This window comes from Marmota monax, unplaced genomic scaffold (genome assembly GCF_021218885.2).
Source record: "Marmota monax isolate L192 unplaced genomic scaffold, Marmota_monax_Labrador192_F-V1.1 WCK01_AAM20220418_F8-fsc00054, whole genome shotgun sequence".
NCBI classification, from domain to species: Eukaryota; Metazoa; Chordata; class Mammalia; order Rodentia; family Sciuridae; genus Marmota; species Marmota monax.
In genome coordinates, this window is record NW_026692145.1 from 6905415 (window position 1) to 6924344 (window position 18930).

Below are 18930 nucleotides of genomic sequence, written 5' to 3' on the forward strand. Positions count from 1 at the left end.
ATACAAAAACATATTTAAAAAATAGTGCACATTCATCAAGTGGGATTCATCCCAGGGATGCAAGGTTGGTTCAACATACGGAAATCAATAAATGTAATTCATCACATCAGTATACTTAAATATAAGAATCATATGATTATATCAATTTATGCAGAGAAAGCATTTGACAAAATACAGCACCCTTTCATGTTCAAAACAGTACAAAAACTAGGAATAGTAGGTACATACTTCAACATTTTAAAAGCTATCTATGCTAAACCCAAGGCGAACATCATTTTAAATGGAGAAAAATTGAAAGTATTCCCTCTAAAAACTGGAACAAAACAGGGATGCACTCTTTAAACATTTCTAGTCAATATAGTTCTAGAAACTCTAGCTCAAGAAATTTAACAGACAAAAGAAATTAAAGGGATACCAATAGGAAAAAATGCAAAACATCATTATTTGCTGACAATATGATTCTATACTTAGAGGATTCAAAAAAAATTCCACCAGAAAACATCTGGAATTAATAACTAAATTCATCAAAGTAGCAAGATACAAAATCAATACCAATAAATCAAATGCATTTCTATATACCAGTGATGAATCCTCTAAAAGAGAAATTGGGAAAACTATCCCATTTGCAATAGCCTCCAAAAAAAATATACATGGGGATTAATTTAACAAAACAGGTGAAAGACCCTTACAAGGAAAACTACAGAACACTAAAGAAAGAAATTGAAGAAAACCTTATATGATGGAACAATCTACCTTGCTCCTGGATAGGCAGAATTAATATTGTCAAAATGGCCATACTACCAAAGGCACTATACATATTTAATTCAAAATTCCAATGATATTTCTCATGGAAATCGAAAAAATAGTCATAAAATTCATTTGGAAAAACAAGAAACCCAGAATATCCAAAGCAATTTTCAGCAAGAAATGAGAAGCAGGTGGTATCACTATACCAGACCTTAAATTATACTACAAAGCTATAGTAACAAAAACAGCATGGCACTGACACCAAAATAGACATGTAGATCAATGGTATAGAATAGAAGACACCGAGACAAACCCACCTAAATACAGTTATCTCATACTATACAAAGGCACCAAAAAACACATTGGAGAAAAGATAGTCTCTTTATCAAATGGTGCTGGGAAACCTGGAATGCCTATGCAGCAAAATTAAACTAAACCCCTATCTCTCACCATGCACAAAAATCAACTCAAAGTGGATCAAGGACCTAGGAATTAGTCCAGAGATCTTATCTCTAATAGAAGAAAAAGTAGGCCCAAATTTTCATCACGTTGGATTAGGCCCCAGCTTCCGTATGAAGACTCCTAAAACACAATAAATAAAATCAAGAATCAATAAATGGTATGGATTCAATCAAAAAAGGTTCTTCTCAGCAAAAGAAATAATGAAGTAAGGAGAGAACCTTTATTTTGGGAACAAATTATCACCACATTCATGTCAGATAGAGTGCTAGTCTCCACAATATATAACGAACTCAAAAAACTTAATGACAGAAAACCCAAATAACCCAATCAATAAATAGGCTAAGGAGCTGAACAAACATTTCTCAGAAGAAGATATACAATCAATCAAAAAATATGTGAAAAAATGTTAAAATCTCTAGTAATTAGAAAATTGCAAATCAAAACTACTCTAATATTTCATCTCACTACAATCAGAATGGCAGTTATCAAGAATATATACAATATTAAGTGTTGGTGAGAATGTGGGGGTAATGGCACACTCATACTTTGTTTGTGGGACTGCAAATGGGTGCAGCCAATCTGGAGAGCAGTATAGAGAATCCTTAGAAAAGTTGGAATGGAACCACCATTTGACCGAACTATCTCACTCCTTGGTCTATACCCAAAGGATTTAAAAACAGCATACTACAATAATGCAGCCACATCAATGTTCACAGCAGCACAATTCACAATAGCCAAACTGTGGAAACAACCTAGATCCCTTTCAATAGATGAATGAATAAAGAAACGGTGGTATATAAACACAATGGATTATTACTCAGCCATAATAGAATAAAATTATGGCATTTGCAGGTAAATGGATGAAGTTTGAGAATATCCTGCTAAGTGAAGTAAGCCAATCCCCTAAAACCAAAGGCCCTATGTTTTCTCTGATAAGTGAATGCTAATCCATAATAGGGGGTGAATGGGATGAGTGGAGGAACTTTGAGTGGAGCAAAGGGAAAGGGGAAGGGGGTTTGGGGATAGGAAAGATGGTTTAATGGGATAGACATCATTACCTTAGGTACATGTATGATTGCAAAAACAGTGTGACCCTACTTTGGGTACAACCAGAGAAGTAAAAAGTTTGGTCCATTTGTGTACAATGAATCAAAGAGCATTCTGCTGTCATGTATAATTGATTACAACAACAACAAAAAAGTAAAATTTAAAAAAAAAATTATAAAGGGAAGGTAAATTATTTGAGCGAAGTTTACTTTTCTCCTTGATATCACATAAATGAAATATTATGAAATTAAATTAATGTTAATGCTATGATAAAAATTTAATACATCTTATATTTTAGGATAAGGGCTTAAGAGAAAGAAGAAAATGTGTGTGTATTTGTGTGTGTATAATAGACATGCACACATTCATGATAAATAAGGAAGAAATACTCATAAGTATAGTCCTTATTTCTGTAACTAGTCACATTTTCATACCTACCTTCTTTCACTACCTATAATATTGTATTCACATTGCCTTCAATAAGAAACTCAGCTTGCTGTGGTTGATTACCTAGGGAAATGACACAGACTTTCATTTCTGAAAGGTATGACCGTTTAGTAATCCTCCTGGATTACTTCAATTGACTTAATCAAAGGCCATAAAAATAATAAGATGCCCTAAATTATCTCCTCAATTCCAGCCATAATATTCCATAAAATCCATTGCAGAGTATCCCTTTATTTTATTTTATTTTTTGATAGTCCAGATAAATCATCCCTGTACACTATACAACTACTTTCTGATCTTTTGAACAAGAAGCATGAGGAGAACAAAGTTGTTGAGTGGCAGTCTTATGTTCCAGACCTGTGGAATTATTGCTATGTTTCCTGATTTAAGGATTATGTCATTTAGAGATAAAACCTCTAAGTCAACAAAACAAAAGTTTGCAGAAGAAAGAAGTAAAATTTTGCTAATTATTTCTAGGATAGTAAGGTTTGGCAATTTAGTGATGTTGAGATGTGAAATGATTAGATCATGAGGCAATAATCTCATCAGAGGATTAATTCAGCACTTGAATGGAATACTGGGTGAAAACTGTCAGAAGGAGAATAATGTCTAGAGGAAATGGGTCATTTGGCACATGGCCTTGGGCACCATATATATCCCTGGCCCCTAACTTTCCTTTTTCTGCTCCCTGGTTGCCATGAACTGACAGATTTCCTATGCCACACTCTTCTGCCATGTTTTTCTGCTTCAACTCAGGCTCAGAGCAATATAATCAGCTGACCATGGACTGAAACCTCTTATACCATGAACTCAAAATAAACTTGACCTCCTCTAAGTCATTGCTGTAAGGTAATTTTGTCACAGTAATAAAAAGCTAACATATAGAGTGTGGAGCCACTCATGTATTCAGGCTATGGAAGAAACCGCACCATATGGTCTTTATCATTATCATACTGGATGATAATTTAGAGCATAAGTAGCTTTTAAGAGAACCTTGCTTCAACACTGCAGGGAATTGCAAACTAGTGCTATAAATAATCTGAAATGTCATTCTACCTTTCTGTTAAACCCACTGCTTCAAGGTGGTAGAGAACATGGTGAGACCAGTGAATTTCATAAGTATAAACCATTGCCATACTTAATTTTCTGTGAAGTGATTTTATTAATCAGAAATACTACTGGGTGAACTAACATGATGGTTGGTGGATAAAAATTCTATACATTCATAGATAGTAGTATTGTCTAAAGTGTTGTGTGCAGAGAAGGCAAATTCATACCCAGACTAAATGTCTATTCCAGTAAAAATAGAAAACTACTTATTTTATAATAGAAGTTGCCCAATGTAAAACCTGCCACCTAGTAGCAAAGTTATCACCCTATGGGATGGTACCATATTTGAGATTAAGCATTGTTTTTTGATGTTGGCATTTTTGAAATTCAGAGGTGGCTACACACACTGTGTGTAAATTCAATTTCATTATACTATGCATAACCTCCATCCTGACCATCATGACTATTTTCATCATGAGTCCAGTGGTGATAACAGGGGGGAAAGAAGCTGTAAATGATTATTGAAATCATCTTCTGCTCAGATCATGCTTTGGTGAACATTCATCTGAGGTACAAATATTATCATTTTTTCCCAAAGAGGTCTAGCCATATATTTATTCTGTAAATTTTCTTGTCACCAATTTTGAAGTCATGTTCCTTTCAAACTCTGACCACCTAAACAAACTACTGACCACAGCTTATGAACCAGTATTTTGATTGCACCTCTGGCAATTCCTTTTTCTGTTCAAAATGAATAATGAATAGTGCCCAAAAGTTCTATCCATTGGAAGAATTTTCCTTTTCCATGATACCTCACAATGGTGGTAAAATTATTGAGGCTGTCTATTTTCATGTAGAGTCTATACATAATGCAAATACAATGATAGAGTAGCCTCAAATCTTTTCTTCCTCTATCAAATATTTGTAGGGAACTTCCCATAATGCCATAAGAGAAGGCTGAGAGACCGAAGACAGTATAATAGAATTTTCTTCCAAATACTAAACATCTGAGTTACAATTAATCTTTAGGGGTACTTCAAAAGACTCCTCAGAGCGCCTCTATGTGTCACTGACACTTTAAGCCCACTGGATCTGCTTGACCATATTGTCTAAGTGGGAGACTACCTTTCACAAAATCCTGGGACTCTTGCAGAGCCTTCTTCTGTTCTGGGCCCCACTCAAAAGAATCAGCTTTTAAGGTCACAAAAAAATTGTTTGGAATCATAACCAAATAAGGATTGTGTTGCCTTCAAAATCCAAACAGACCCTACTCAAAGTTGTGCCTCATCCTTATTTTGGAGAACAGATGCAAAAACTTGTTTTTTATCTTAGAAAATATATCTCAACATGACCCACATGACTGGACCCATAGAGATTTTAGTGAGGTTGAAGGCCCCTGAACTTTTGTCAGATATAATTCCTACCCTCTTATATTCAAATATCTTATTGACGAGTCATGAGGTATTAACTATTTTTTTTTTTTGCTCACTAAATTGAATAGGCATAATGTAATGGGAAAAAATGTGGTACCTTGTAGAAAAGAAAGACAATGATGGTCTCTGCAAAGAAAATTATAAGATGGAGCTGAAGAGTTCTTATACCCTTTAGGTAGGTGAGTGAAGGTGTATTGCTTCCCTTTAATTTATTTTTTACATTCATTATGAAGGGTGTGTTCTCAGAACTGTTCCTATGTGGGCAAGCAGGTCTTAAATGACAAGTCCTTTCTAAGTAAAATCACCCTAAGCCTTTAAATTCCTTTCTCTATATTAAACTAACATAGTTCCACCATTTTCAACTTTGTTCACTGTTGTCCACTTTTTGGTCTGTTTTAGCTAACTAACCAAATAATGTGTTAAGAACATTTGTAATTCCATGAGTTGTAACGTTATATGCAGAATTACTGTATAGTGACCCCATAAAAAGAAATTTGGCATAACCAAATTTTATCATCTTTTTTATCATTATCTTGTAACACAAATATCTATTTTTTAGGTATGATAACATTATTTCTGTCTATATAAATTGTTAAATTCAAGCACATTTGAAGTGAACACACTTTGTACTTTACTTTTAAGGCCTGACTTGGGTTTCTGTCTAGCTATAAGTCTAGAATGAAGTTTATAGTGGGAGTTAGATCTGTAAAGAATTTGAATTATCTTGTATGTAAACTACCTTAAGGGGTCATTGGGTTTTCTTCAGGCAAAGTTGAATTAATCTATCAGAAAATGGTAGAGAGACCACTCTCACTAGAAGTGCAAGAACCATTTCTACTGGAGTGAGGAGGCTTCTTTAACTGGCAAAAAATAATAATAAATATTTAGAGGTACAGAGTACTCATCTTCATCAGAATCTTACCACATATTCTCCATTCTAACTTTTAACATTTTTGTATTCAATGTCCTAATGATAACAGTACAGGCATTAGAAAATGAGGAGTTCAATTTGCAATGTATTTCGACCAATTTCAGAATGTTATTCTGTGTTTCATCTTAAGCAATCACATCCTTGAGGCTACAGAAGTAGTCTCTCTTTCAGCACACGTATGTGATTGGATGCTTTCAGAATAGTGCTAGAACTGAAAATTTGAATTCCTCATCTCATAGTTTTCTTTCCCTACTTTGTCCAGTGATATTACAAGCAACTAGCCAAACTCATTATATTTGATAGATAAGCATGTTCAGTAGTATCATATAAACATTCATCCAGATCCCTGCTTCTTATAAGTGATTGTTTAGTAGTTTGTATTGATAATAGTTTGCATATCTCCATACTTATGGCTATCATTTTTTCTCTTTACTACTGAAAATAGTGACATTAGTGTCTTTAAATCTACTGAGATTTGTAGCCCAGATTAAGGAAAGACCTAAGGTCTCAGAAACAATACAAAAATAATCCAGTCTTAAAATTATTTTTCTTTATGACCAGTATTGATCCTAAAATCTGTTATTAGTCTTCTTTGGAGAAATAGAGATAACAAAAATTTATATATAAAAATATCAATATCTATGGATTTGAAATAGATATTGATATTGTTACAGAAAGATAGAGGTAGAGAGATATTGAAGATTGAGATTTGTTCTTTGGAATTCTTAAGACTTGTAGCTGGCAAGATGGAGTCCCAGTAGAACTGATGATGTATATCCAAACTGAGTCCAATTGTCTTAAAACTAGGAGGGAGTTCAGTCTTCAAATTGGCATAGTCAAAACCAAAGGAAAGATAATTTTTCATTTGGGGTCTGAAAGCAGGGAAAAAATATTTTCCCAGCTCAAATACTCAGACAGGATTTCCCTCTCATTTAGCATTTGTGTTCTATCTAGGTCTTAATTTTTTGGATGAAACTCACCCACATTAGGGAAGACAATATGATTTGCTTAGTTTATTACACAAAATTATAATGTCATCCAAAAATATGTTCATAGACACAACCAAAATAACATTTGACCAAATCTCTGACTGAGCAGTCCATGGTCTAGTCAAGTAGACACATAAATTTGCCATCATGTATATATTCTGCACTGGTTATCAAAGTTATAAAGTACTTAAAATTGACCTATAATTGCTATTCCTTGACAATGCATATTTTATTTTCCTAATCCACCAAAATTCTGAGATAATAAATGTATGTGTTTTGGGCCCACTAAGTCTTTAAGCAAGCTGCTATACAGAAAGTAATAACTAAAACAAATGCATTGCAAATCTGCATTACTTTGTCTAAAAATACCTAAATAGATTATTTCATAGAATAACCCTCAATTTGGCCCTGCCTGATACTCTTTCCCAAATTACATTGAGGTACGTTGTTTTTATCATAGAGTAAGGCCCTCTGTTTATAATCACACATTATATCATGTCAATATATTTTCTTACTAGGATAATTATCTTTAATATCTTGTTTGGCAAAGTGCTGGGCAGGTTTCTCTTATAAAAAATTTCAGGCAGTTAATTAAAGGCTAAGCAAATAAAATTTCTCCTTAAAATTTCCCCCTGAATTTATCATTATTTTACACATGATCTTCCAATGGTGAATTTCTATTTCCTTCACTCTATCTCTATACATTAATGAGAATTTGTCTTTAATCAAGAGTTGTCTTTCCTTCAATTATTTGGTTACATCATTATAAACTCATGGGTGTTTATTTTAATTTAGTGGTGCTATCATAAAATAATATCAAGTGTTCTCTTGCTTACATTTTTGCAAATTTGGCTACTCATGAGTTCTTTCAGTTTTGCTCCTGTGACTTTTTAATATAACACAATTAATATATGTTGTAGTATATTCCTATTTCTGGAATCACAAAATGTTTCAAATTCAGCTTGTACATTACTCACCAATACTGGAGTCAACAAATTCTCCAAAAAGCCTCAGTTGATTTTAGGAACAAATATTTTTTAGAAAATATAGAGCCACCCTAGGTGCCCTTCAACAGATTAATGGATAAAGAAAGTGTGGTATATAAACAATGGAATGTTACTCAGCTATAAAAATGATTTTATGAGTTTTGCTGGTAAATGGTTGGATCTGGAGACTTTCATTCTAAGGGAAATAAGTCAATCTCAAAAATCCAAAGGTTGAATATTCTCTGATATGATGCTAACACACAACAAGGACTGAGGGGGGAGAATAGAATTTTACTGAATTAGACAAAGGGAAATGAAGGGATGTGATGGGGGATAGGAATAGGAAAGATAGTGGAATGAATCAAACATAACTTTCCTATGTTCATATATGAATACATCACATTCCAATAGTGAATTTCTGTTTCATTCACTCTATCTCTATACATTAATGAGAATTTGTCTTTAATCAAGAGTTGTCTTTCCTTCAATTATTAGGTTAAATGAAAATACACATCATGTACAACTACAAGAATAGAATCCTAATTAGAATAAGTTATACTCAATATATCTCAAGACAATCTATTATGTATATGTAAAAAGAACAAATAAAAACTAATATATAATTGCTATATATGCTTTTTCCTACTAATAAGTGACTGTAGTTATCCTCTGTGAAATGAACTACAACATATATGCAGTACTATCAATCAATGGATGCATGTGGAGGCTCTATTTCACTGTGTATATATCTGTGTGAATATGTGTACACACACACACACACACACACAGTCATATGAGTTGCTCTTAATGTAAACCAACACCATTATTTTATTCAATCCTATTCCCTTTTATATTTGAAATTTCTTTCTCCAATTGTGAGAAATGTAGGTCTTTTTATTTTTACTATATAGGTTAGTTTTGTGTTTGTTTCTTGGCACAGGAATCAAATCTAGTAATTCATGCATGCTATGAAATTACTGCACCTCTGAGCTATTTCTCTAACTAGCTTTACTTAATGTTTCAACCCTAGGATAGAATCAAGGTGTTTTGAAATTGCTAGCCAATACTTTACTGAAAAATAACTTTAGCAACTAAAGTACATTTTTCATATTTTAACCTTATATTTGTTAGTAAAAATTATTTTCTGAAGTTACTTAGGTCATCCTTTTCCATTCTTGTTTTTGTAATTATTTGCCTCAGATGTCAAATAGTAAAATTTACTAATCAGTCTGTATTCTACCCTGGGATCCTTCCAGAATCTAATATATGTTTTTTTAAACATGCATTTAGCAAATTTCATACTTTTGTATTTATTTCTTTGTCCTTTGACAAATGGAAGGGTAACATAACCACCACCATCCTTTCTTACAGAATATTTCCTGAACCTCCCTATTCCACAAGATCTCCTTTTGTGATCTATATATTACTATCAACCTTTCACCACTCATAACCAATAAACTGTTTTCTATCCCTTACAATTTCTGTTTTCCTGATCATAATAGGAGTTTAACCAAATAATATATAGCTTTGTGGATATTCTTTATCTTTAGCAAACTAAACTTAAAATTTATCTAAATGAAGGCATGAATTACTGGTTTACTTTTATTGAGAGGAATGTTCTATTTTATGTAGCACAGCTTATCTATTGACCTTTTGGGAGTCATCTTCACTCTTAAAATACTTAGTAATACTGGAGATGGAAAATAGTAGACTAGAAACATCCACTGCATAGTAGCTGATGACCAACATTGAATGAAAACCAATGATCCACAGCTTCATGAAGTGGTAGGCATGTTATGGGAATCAGTGGCATGCAATTCAGAAAGTTAGCAACCAGGTGAAACTCAGAAATATCCATTTTTTAAAATGGTAACAGATTTAATTTAAAAATAGCACTATCTCTGCTTTCATGATGACACAGTTAGGGAAGGGAAGCTCCCCTACAAGGAGCAAATAGAGTGTCCCAGCAAGTAAAAAAAAAATGCAGGCTCCATTGTCCAGAGAAACTGCAATATGAGCAGAAAAAATAGGTTCTAGTACTGCAATGTGAGCCAGCATGTCAGAAGAAAATTTTGTGGCACTTCTCAATGGATTCAGTGAAAGGAGCTAAGGGAAATCAGTTTTTAAAAGTACCTCATTTTTTAAGCTTTCTGTGAGGGAGATTAGAAATTCCAAAATTCTTCCCTGTTTTTACTTTGTGTTTTTTGTATAGCCAAGAACCCATCATCACCTATATTTTCTCACTGGACCAGTAGATGCCAATGCTATGAAACAATCTGGTATCAGTAGAGACTGTGGCATGAATCTATGTGAAGTCATCATGCTGTTGGTTTGAGTGTCTGCAGAACAAAGAAAGAACAAACAGGACAATTTCTGTTGAAATTAATAGTCTTAGCTCTGTGACAAGGAGCAAGGTCTGCAGAAAATTGAAGTAGGATGTATCTGGTTTAGGTGAAAAGCAATATGAATGCACTTCAAAAACTTCCCCATGCCCAGGAGGATCTGTTACCAGGTCTTGGCACTTAATCTGCCATATATCCAGTATACAGTCTGAGACTTTTGGAATGAGGGATATGGCTCAGTTTGGATTGGTTCATAGGCTACCTGAGTGAGAGAAATTGTCAGCAACTCTTAATAGAAATACACACACACACACACACACAGGCATCCCTGGGTACAAAATCAGTGTTATTGAGGGTGAATTCTAATCTGACGTGAACAATACTCCCCTAACACTTTCTGGCAGACAAATAATATACAAATTGTCATAACAGGTTTAATCAGTTTGTATAAGAGTGAAGAATAAGCTATATGATAATTGTATGCCATAATCCTCATCTTAATGGGGTTTCTGAAATCAAAGTCCCCCCTCCAAATGTGTTCATTTTAAATATCTCAATAAGGATAAAGGATAATATTTTTATAATTATAGTTACAGTCACTTTTTTGTGAATTGTTTTGATGTGTCTTTCCTCATTATTTTTCATAGTTCTACTTTTAAGTAATTTTTCAAATAATTAGATTTTCTATCAACATATCTTCTTTATTATTAATCATCCCCTTCCTTCTCTTTTTTCCTACTCTCTCTCATTTGTTCTTTTGTTCTCTTCTCTGGTCCACCTTTTGTATTATCCCAAAAAGGAAAAATCCTTATTGCTTTATTCCCATTATTAATTTTAATCACATTAAAATTACATTATTACATTTTTATTACATTATTACATTCATCTCTGTCTCATTGTTAATTTCATAATTCTAATTTTAAGTATTTTTCACTTAATTATATTTTTCTCAATACATTTCTTTCTTATTCATCTCTATTCACTTCCCCTCACTTCTTCTTCATTATTTTTCTTCTTTTTTCCTTTCCTTCCTACACTCATTTTCCCCCTTTCCAATATAGTCTAGTATTAAGTATGCTTTATTATTCTTTATTTTTTCAGGCTGTTCTTTATTATTCATTACTGATTTTTATCACTGAATAGTAGAGTTGTAGTAATCATAATCAATGTTTTCTTTTATTTGCTGATATGGTTTACCTTTAAGGTACCCCTCTTACTGGTGGTTACTCTTCTATCAAAGCAGTGCTAATGGCTGAACCTAGTACTTTGGTAAAACTGATTCAATGTTTTGACACTGAGAAATACTCCCAGACCAGGAAACATTGTAAACAGATAAGTTTTCACTAAAATTAGTATCCATTATAATGGATAACAATCAGGATAGACTCATAGGAAACATGAGGAAAAAAAACAAGACAAATTCAAAAGTTCAAAACTCCCCAATAACCCTACATATTTAAAAGTAGATGGAACACTGGGCAAAGAAATCTAAAAGTTTATTGTTAAAATGATTAATGGATTAAAAGAAAAATAAAAAAGGAACCAAAGGAGACAATACAGGATCTGAAATAACACATCAATGAAAAGAGAGAGAGATTATTAAGAAGAGCCAAACGAATTTTGAAAGGAAGAGCAAAATAAGTCAAACAAAAAATTCATTTGAATGTCTTTCTAATGAAATAGAAGAAGAAGACAGGAGCTGTGGATGTAGCTGAGTGGCAAAACTCTTGTCTAGCATGTGTAAGGCCCTGGGTTCAGTCCCTAGAAAAACACCACACACACAGACATACACACCCACACACACACACACACACACACGACAGAATTTCAGAGCTTGAGGAAAAGGTAGATGGTCTTGAATATTCAGATTGTATTAAAAGAAAAAATAAGAAACAGTGATAAGAATATGCTATAATTCTTGGACAACAATGCAAGACCTAAATTAAGGTTTATAATTATTGAGGAAGAAGCCTAGATACAGGCTAATGTTATTGGTAACTTATTCAATGAAATAATACAGGTGAAAAAAAAATGTATGTTGGAAAACAGGGAGCCTCTTCAACAAACAATGCTGGGAAAACTGGACATTCTTATGCAGAAGATTGAAATGTGATCCCACTCACCATGAATAAAAGTCAACCCAAAATGGATAAAAGATCTAGGATTTAGACCAGAAACTTTACAGGTGCTATAAGATAACAGGGGAAATACTTCAACAGATATATATAAGCAGAAATGTCCTTAAAAGGAGTCATGTAGCTCAGGAAATAATATCAAAACTTAATAAATGAGATGAAATCAAATTAAAGAGCCTCTGTACTAAATAATTAAGAGCATGAAGAGATACTACAGAATGGGAGAAAATCTTTTCCATGTACTCTTCTGCCAGAGGATCAATATTCAGAATATATAAAGACTTAAAAATAAAACCAAACACCAAAAACTACCCACCATTCCATAAATGCACAAATATATTAAGCAAAGGCTTTTAAAAAAATAATTACAAGTAAACAAGAATTTTATTAAAAAAGTCTTCACCACATTTAGCCATGAGGAAAATGCAAAGAACTTCACTGAGATTCCATCTTAATCCAATCAAAATGGCAATCATAAATAATACAAATAACAATAAATTGAGGGGAAAAGGAACTCATATTCATTGCTGATTCGAATGTACATTAGTACAGTCACTAAGAAGATCAGGATTGAGGTTCCTGAAAAATATAAACATGGAAATGCCACTTGATCCAGCTATAATACCTATTGGTATTGATCTAAAAGAATAAAAGGCAGTAAATTTAGAAAATATGTATTTCAGTATTTATAGTAGCATGATTAATAATAGCCAAGCTATGGAACAAGCCTAGATGTCCATTAACAGATAAATAATTGAAGCTATAGGAAAAAAATCAGAATAAAAAAGGTTACCATGAAAACATGAGTAAGATCATTAGTGTAGAGGAAGGAGATTCAGTAAAGAGAAGAGAGCAAGTGTATTTTAGTGGGAAGAGAAATGATGAAATTATGTGTATGTAACAATATGCCATGATGAAATCCACTCTTATGTGTAGTTAATATGTATCAGTAAATGATAATTGTAATAAGTTTAGTAATGTCTAATTATAAATTTATTGAAAGTTATAAATAGTCATTACATTAATTAAATAAAAATGATTGATAAATATTTTATGTGTTTAGGATATAAAACCTGTTGTTGTAATATAAATATGCATTTTGAAATAATAACTACAAAAGGAACCTCACAATCATATTAATCACCTCATATAGCTACCATTTTCTCTTTCTTTCTTTTTTCAATAAGAACACTTAAGATTTACCTTCTTCACAAATTTTGAAGATGCAGGATTATATTGGTAGCTATACTTATATTGCTGCATATTAGAATTCTGGAACATATTCATCTTGCATTAATGAAACTTTGTATCTGTTTAATAACATTTACCAATTTACTTATCCCCACAACTCTTGGAAACAACCATTCTACTCTGTTTCTAAAACTTTGACTATTTTGGATTCCACATATATATGAATCATTCAATATTCTTCTTTCTGCATCTTCCTTACTTATTATAATATCTGTCAGTTTTATTTATGTTGTCATAAGCAGCAGAATGTCCTTAGTTTTTAAGACTGAATAATATTTCATTGTGCAAGCATAGCACATTTTCTTTATTTATCCATCAACAGACACTTCTTTCCATATCATTGGTATTGTGAATAATGCTGAAATGAACATGGGAGGGCAGGTATCTCTAAAACATACCGACTTTTCCCAGAAGTGGGATTTCCATGTTATAAATATGGCATTTAACTTTTGTAATCAATTTAGCTACTCTCTACCTTTTGATTGGTGAGTTTAATTCATTTATACAAAGTAATTATTAACAGATGATGACTTACTATTGACATTTATCTTTATTTCATTTTCTGTTTTGCAGGTGTTTAGTTCTTCCTTTTCTCTCATGCCTTTTTTCTTTGTTATTTTGACTAACATGTATATGCACATATATTTAGAAAATTATTTATCTTATTTAACCATATGTTTAATGTTTTGTGTTTTTATTACCTTTATGCAGTTATTGATTTCCACTTAGAATTATTTTCAACCTCTGAATTTATTTGAACAGGTCTCATAGTAGGAAGAGAAGATGGCAGATTATAGGAAGGATATACTTCCCAGCAGTTTCTTTCCCAGTAGCTGCAAGCTGCTGCATTTGGGGGCAGGGTAGCACAGGCAGGGAGAGAGAGGAAACCCTAGCACACAAAAATTTTAAACAAAAATTGACCTGGAGTAATCAGTGGAATACAGAGGGAAGCTGATCTTGATTGATCCAGAGTCAGAGAAGAAATAGTTGAGTGAAAACCAACCAAAATCCCTCAGCCAAAGGGCAAATATTTCAGTGGGAACTGAATTCCCAATGTGTGAACTGGTCATCAGTGTAGGAATCATTCATAAGTGCTATGTTGCAACAAGAAGAGACAGGAAATTGGGATAGCATAATGGAAGTTGCAGGGTATCCAGCATTTACCTATTATATTCTCCAGAGTGTTTCTGAACAAAAGCAACTGAAATAGGCACACAAAAAAATTGTGGCTAGAGCATACAGACTACAGATATCAAGTTGAGAGGGCTCCCTTTGCTACTGTTGCCCCATAAGAGCTTTTGGGAAAATGCTAATAACAGCCACACCAGAGCATCTGAAGTACAGGGATGATACCCAATAATTCATATTTATAACAGTAAATATGAAATCAGTTGAGGTTTACTTCCTGTACCTAAATTTGATTTTATCAGAGGCTCCTGGTATCCAGATATCTAACATTTGTATTTCCCCAGCAAAAGGGGACATGGATCAATTCTAAAATACCCATTGACAGAGTAACAAAGTTAGTCAATATTAAAGACCAAATTCTGGAACTTCCAATTTAGAACTCTGCACCACCACCACCACAGGAACACACAGCACTCCTTGGTCTATCCAACTGTATGATGGGAAAAAAAGAAGCTGAGACGTATTAAAATCAGCTTTGGCTCCTAGCCACAGTGGCTGGAAACTAGATGAGGAACAAAACGACATTGGATTTAACCCCTAGCTCTTCACGCAAGTGTTAAAGAGCTGAAAAATAAATATAAAGAATGAAAATTTATTCCTGCCAGCAGTTTTGACCACTAAGACAATTTTTCTTTCTTTTTCTCTTTTTATTTCTTCTCTGTATTCCCCCAATTTAAAAAAAATGTTTTAAATTTAAAATTTTTAATTATTTTCAGGTATAATTTCATTATATTTTATTATTTTTTACTTTTTCCCATTCTGTGAGGTTGTGTATGTGTTTGTATGTTTTCTCACTGCACATGTAGGATATGTATAGATATGTAGGATATACATGCAATATATGTATAAATATATATGAATTTATATATTAATAAGTTTATGAATAGAATTTTACTTTTATTATAATTTTGTTCTTCTGTACCTATTTATTATTTAGCCTTCATATGACTTTGGTGGGGTCTATTTTTACATGGATTTTTGTTGTTTTGATCTTTCTTTTGTTGTTTGTTCACATCTTTGGATTTGTACCTGTTATTATCCCTTATTTATTCTCTTTCCCCATTAACAGCCAAATTTTCATGTTCTCTCTCTCTCTCTCTCTCTCTCTCTCTCTCTCTCTCTCTCTCTCTCTTTACTTTAGGTAATGTTTTATTCTTCCTTTTTATAGCAGACATCTGCTGTCTTTTGTCTCTCCTGTATTCACTTTTTTAAATACTTCACATTTCCTCTTACTTTCCTACCCTATTTTCTCTGCCTTCAAGAAACTGTAATTGTACTATCTAATATAATGATGTGGTTTTTACTTCTATCCCATTCATGTTATTGTGATTATTAATTCAGTGGATAATGTAGTAGACTCCAGATGTTAAATGCCTTATCTAATTTATAGGGTTTTTTAAATTGGTGGCACTCATGTTAAATGGTGACCCTGACATTTCTATATAGGTGGAAATTAGTGTTATAGATATTAAAGTAGACATTGGACATTTATCTTAAGGCTATGTATCTGTTGCCATACTAATGTTTTTCCTGGCTATTCCATACTCTAAAAGTGGCTGGAAAATGTTGGACACACTCTAATTTCACAGAGTAGAAATTCTGCTGTTGAGAAATACACACAAAGTAATAGCAAATATCACCCTATACACGTTCCTGACTCACCTGAGCCTCAACAATACTTCAACACAGAATTGAGGAGACAAAGCCCCAAACAAAGAACCAGGCCCCAAGGAGGAATGATTGGAGGGGGTCCTCAGTGCCTATTCCTGTACATCTAATTATATGTCAAAAACAGATAGAAGCCCTAGAACATTCTGAAATACAAACCAACTATACACAAAGGATATGCATATAAGAAAGGAAATAGAGTCCATTTCAATTAATGCACAATTCCAAGACCTCTGAAAACACAAGGAAACAGGCAAATGAATCTCCCCGAAGAATTACAATCCCCCAACAAAGGATAAGGAAATGGAAGAAACTTTAAAGAAAGATTGTAAAAAATATTGTTAAAATGTTCAATGAACTAAAAGAAGATAAAAAAATACAAAAACCTGAGTCACTGTCATAGAGGAGAACATGGAGATAGAGGCTAAAGATATTAAGAACATTTGAATGTGATAATAACAGAAAACTGTCCCCATATCAGCAATGACATTCACATACAAGATACACATGTGACCCCATATAGAGAAAATCAGAATAGAACTACTTCAAGACACATCATAATCAAAATACCTAACATATAAAATAAGGAAATAATGTTAAATTCATCAAGAGAAAAGTGTCAGATCACATTTAAAAGCAAGTCAATAAGGCTCAGTTCAGACATGTCAACTCAGACCCTTTAGGGTTTTAATCAAGGAGGGCCTTGAATAAGATAATTCAAGCCAAGTTTGCTATATCCAGCATAGCCCTCAAAATTGATGGGAAAATAAAAATTTTCTATGTCAAAGATAAACTAAAAGAATTCAAGACAACAAAGCCACCAATACAAATAATATTCAAGACAACCTACACAGAGGAACTTAAAAATAAATCCCAAAGCTTACAAATAGATGAAGATCACTAAGTGAGCAACCAACTAAATGAAACCAACACAGAATTAAATACAGCAAACAAATCAAAATAGCAAGAAATATGAACACATATCCATAAAAACACTGACTATAAATGATTTTAACTCACCAATGAAAAGACATAGATTTGAACAATCAATCAAAAACAATATTAAACTATATGCTATTTGTAAGATATTCAGCATAGGCAAAGAAACCCACAGGCAGAAACTAAAAGGATATAAACCAATTTTATGCAAATTGAGTTCAAAAACATGCAGGAGTAGAAGTTCTTATATCTGACAAGGCATATTTGAAGCCAAAGTTAATGATGAGAAAAAGAGTGCCACTACTGGTAAAGAAAAAAAATCCAAGAAGAAGATATGATTATAGTCAATATTTATGCCCTGAATGTCAGTGCACCTAATTGCACCAAGAAAAAAAATACTTCTTGTCAATAAATCACTGATAGACACCAACAGAATAATACTCTGTGGTTTCAACACACATGTATCACTGATACACATGTCATCCAAACATAAAATCAATAAAAAATATTTCTGACCTAAATAATACCATAAATAAAATGGATCTAACAGGCATCTACAGTATATATCATCCCAAAACAGTTAAATTGGCCTTCTTTTTAGCAACTCATGGAAGTTTTTCCAAAATAGACTATATTCTGTGTCCCAGTGTAAGTCTCAGCAACTACCAAAAAACTGATATAATCCCATGCATTCTTTCAGAAAATAATGGAATTAAATTAGAAATAAACAACAAGAAAATATTATCAATAACAAAAATACACGGATATTGAACAAAACTCTTTTAAAGAAGAATGGATCATAGAAGAAATGAGAGAAGAAATCAGGAAGTTTTTAGACACATATGAAAACACATATAAAACATGAAAAAATTTCCAAGAAAAAATGAAAGCAGTTCTAAGAGGAAAATTTATGGCATTGAGTGCCTACATTAAAAAAACTAAAGCCAGGGACTAGGGTTGTATCTCAGTGGTTGAACACCTGCCTCACATGGGTGAGGCACTGGATTCCATCCTCAGAACCACATAAACAATAAATAAATAAATAAAACAAATATATTGTATCCATCTACAACTAAAAAAAAAGTTTTTTTTTTTTTTTTTTTTTAAAAAAAGAAAAAACTAAAGCCAGGTGCAGTGATACAAACCTGCAATCCCAGCAACTCAGGAGGCTGAGGCAGAAGAATCTCAATTTCTTGGCCAGCTTAACAACTTAGTAAGGCCTGGCTTCAAAATAAATAGAAATAAATAAATAAAAGGGATGGGGTGTGGTTTAGTGGTTAAGTGCCTTTGGGTTCAGTTCTGTGTACCAAAAAAT